Raw genomic sequence first — 3,229 nt, 5'->3', positions numbered from 1 at the left:
AACCTGGGGGAAAACATTCATACATTGGTCTTGGCTATGATTCCTTGAATATGACACCAAAAGCAAATGCAAAAATAAGCAAATGGGACTATGTACATTAATCTAAAAAGTTTCTGCTTTGCAAAGGAGACAGTCAACCAGGTTAGAAAGCAACCTATGGAATGAGAGAAAATATTTGCAAATCATACATCTGATAAAGGGCTAATATCCGAAATATGTAACAAGCTTCTTCAACTGAAAAACAAAAACCCAAATAACACAATTTTTTTTTTACATGAAAGGGGTTTTATTTGCAGGGGGTGGGACTCTAGTCAAACAGTCCAAACCCTGTGTCATCCACATGGACTCCCCCTACTCCTCATTCTTCTCTTTCTTCTCTGCTGTGGGTGGGGCAGAACCACAGCAGGAGCTGCAGATCCTAGGGCAGCAGAGACGGCCACAGCCCTGCCAGCAGGCATGCTGGCCAGCTTTCTGACACCCTGGACAATGACATCCTCAATGTTCTGTCCGTTCAACTCACTGATAACCTTGTTGAGCTGGTTGTCACCCGCCTCGATGCCCACGCTGTCCAGGATCTTCTTGATGTCCTTGGTGCTGGGGGAGGCATTGCTCCCGAGAGTGGCCAGCAGGTAAGAGGAGATGTAGCACATCCCTCCATGGTGCTTCTGGCTGCAACAGGTTGGTGCCCTGGCCTGGCCACCCCACTCACTTGGCAGCAGCCCCAAATAACACAGTTTGAAAAAGGGCAAAGGTCAGGTCAAGACCAGAATCTCAGGATGGCCCCAAGTGGTCACTGGCTCAGGGCGGTCCCTTGACTTGCCTGTGGCCTCCGTGTGCTGGTGATCATCATCCTGTGCATGGGTCACGGGCAGAGAAAGCTACAGAACCAGGCCAGAGGGGACCCGTCACGCCAGCGTGGGTGCGCTTCCTGGCCAGCTGGGTGGGGATGTGCAGGGAAACGTGGGATGGGTAGAGGGCCTGGGGACCATCTCGGGGGCCAGGCCCAGAACCCCAGAGTGCACACGAGTGCATTTGTCATTTCTACCGACTGCTTCCTTTGGAGCTGATACAGTGTCCCCTACACAGAGCGCACTTTGAGGCCCACGGAAGGGAGAGCCCCCAGTGCGGGGCCAGCGTGTGGTGAGCACAAGGGAGTCAAGGCTGGGTGGATGCCCAAAGAGGCAAAGGGATTCTAGAGTCTCAGCAAAAAGCACGTCTGGAGAGCTTCCTGAGTGTTGGAGTGATGGAACTTGATGTCACGGGCCGTGCTGAGCACCGCGGGCTGTCCTTCGTGCCCCGCCCCCACGGAACTCAGCTTCACAGGTCCACCATGGGGAACCTGTACGCGGGAAACGTAGCATACAAAGCCACCCCGAGCCTTTTACTCCACACTTAGAGCTGCTGTCACACCACACACATGCCTTCCCATGGCAGTACGGTCTCTGAACAGGGAATTTTCGGTGGCTGTTTCTCTGTGATTGGGTACTTGGGGTATCTCCAGGCTGTTGTGATATTCTATACATCCCTGCAGGTATGTTGCTGTGCCCAGTATTGGTATTCCCTCAGGTGGAGTTCTTGAAGGGGACTGCAGGCTCGGAGGGCAGGGTCTGCGAGGGTCTTCCTGTAGCCAGAGTGCTTTCCGGAGAGACTGCCCGCTAACATTTGTGACAGTGCAGGCTCGGCTCACCCCACACTTTGTTTCTAGCTGACTGTGTTATTCTTTTATGGAAAATCTTTGCCACCTTGACAGGCAAAGAAGGGTGCTGGTTAGTCTCTCCTTGCGGGAGGGCTGGAGCTGTTGGTGTTCCAGGGCTGGACCCTGGAGCCCATGCCTTCTTCTTTTGTGAATCAATTGCCTGGTCTTTGCTGAGTGGTCCAGCTTTTTATGACTGGCATGAGTTCTTCCATTTTAAGGGTATTAAATCCCAAGATTTAAGATTATAGAGTTTGTTCTTGAAGAGACAGGTAAGAGCAGACAGAACCTGGGAGGGGCTAGAACCCACCCAAGGTGGGCTGTCTCCACAGCCCCTCCCGGGCTTGCTGTGATTCCTGTGGGGGTTCATTCTGCTGCCAAGGGGATAGTGTGTGCGGCTGTGCTGGGAACTGAACCAGGGAACCCAGAGGGGTGAGGGTTCTGTGTGCCAAGAGACTAGAGTGGTAGCGATGGGACAGCGGACGCAGCTGGATTGTGTGTGTGCGTACACGTGTGTGTGTCTGGACCGAGAGAGCCCCCAGGACCTGTGTTTGCAGCTCCAGGCTGTGGCCTGGGCAGGGCCATAGGGACAGACTGAGCTTCTATCATGAGGTGTTCAGGAAGTCCTTGATGCCCAGTCCCTGAGGCTGTGGGGAACATTGAAGGCAGCAGGTGCAGGGGTAACGAGGAGAGCCTGGAGCAGCGTTCCTCAGTGTCGCTCAGGGAACACTCGTCCCTTGAGCAGCCCTGAGTGAGATGCCTGTGGGCCAACACCCTGGCCTCCACTGCCCAGTCTGCCCTGCAGAACACATCCCTCCACTGCCCTCTTCCCAGTCCCACTGCCCTTGCTTTCTTTTAGCTGTCAAAGGTGACGAACGAACAAAAAAAGGGCTCAGAAGAAGAAAATCAGGGGTGTGGATCATCCCTGGGCTGCCCTGATGTGTGTTTACTCCTCCATCCGACACTTGCTGACAGAGGCACGGAGATGAACCCGGGGCACGTGGGGCATTTTGCACTCAGTGACACTTCTTCCTTGTCCTGGATGAGCAGCCTGGCGTCCAGGGGCTGGAGGGGCTTCAGCAAGAGTGCAGGGCCAAGGCTGCCCCATCTTCCTGAGAATCGCTGACACGCTGGGAACTACTGGAGCCATGGCTCTTTGCCCAGAACAGGGCTCGCTCCCATCCAAAAGAGGGCTTTCTGCTGGCTGACTGTCCTGTACTCTGCTCGCCCTGATGAAACGTGTGACAGATGCTTCCCTTTTGTAGCCTCACTCCCTTGACTCCCTTGGCCTGGGAGCAGGTGGGCACTGGCCCCCAGGGTAGCTGACCCATGGGTAGCAGGCCATGGTGAATCCGTGGAGCATTGGTTCTACAGGTTCTGGGGAAGGAAGGCCTGGGTGCCCACTCTATGTGCCACCTGCAGGTCAGGTGATCTCAGGGTCCTGACTGCTCCCAAAGCCTTGGCACCCAGACTGCGGGAGAGGGCTCACAGCCTCTTACCTGCAGAGTGGTTTCAGCTGGGATGCAGTTTCCGGTC

The 3,229-nt window shown here is 54.9% G+C and overlaps 1 pseudogene; it reads right to left on the bottom strand.

The window, feature by feature from the left end:
* Nucleotides 1–307: 307 nt before the first annotated feature.
* Nucleotides 308–650, bottom strand: LOC116661846 (annotated as a pseudogene).
* Nucleotides 651–3,229: the final 2,579 nt, after the last annotated feature.

This window comes from Camelus ferus, chromosome X, assembly GCF_009834535.1.
Source record: "Camelus ferus isolate YT-003-E chromosome X, BCGSAC_Cfer_1.0, whole genome shotgun sequence".
In the NCBI taxonomy this organism is placed as follows: domain Eukaryota; kingdom Metazoa; phylum Chordata; class Mammalia; order Artiodactyla; family Camelidae; genus Camelus; species Camelus ferus.
The sequence above is the reverse complement of the archived record's forward strand: the minus strand, read 5'-3'. Positions and strand labels throughout refer to the sequence as shown.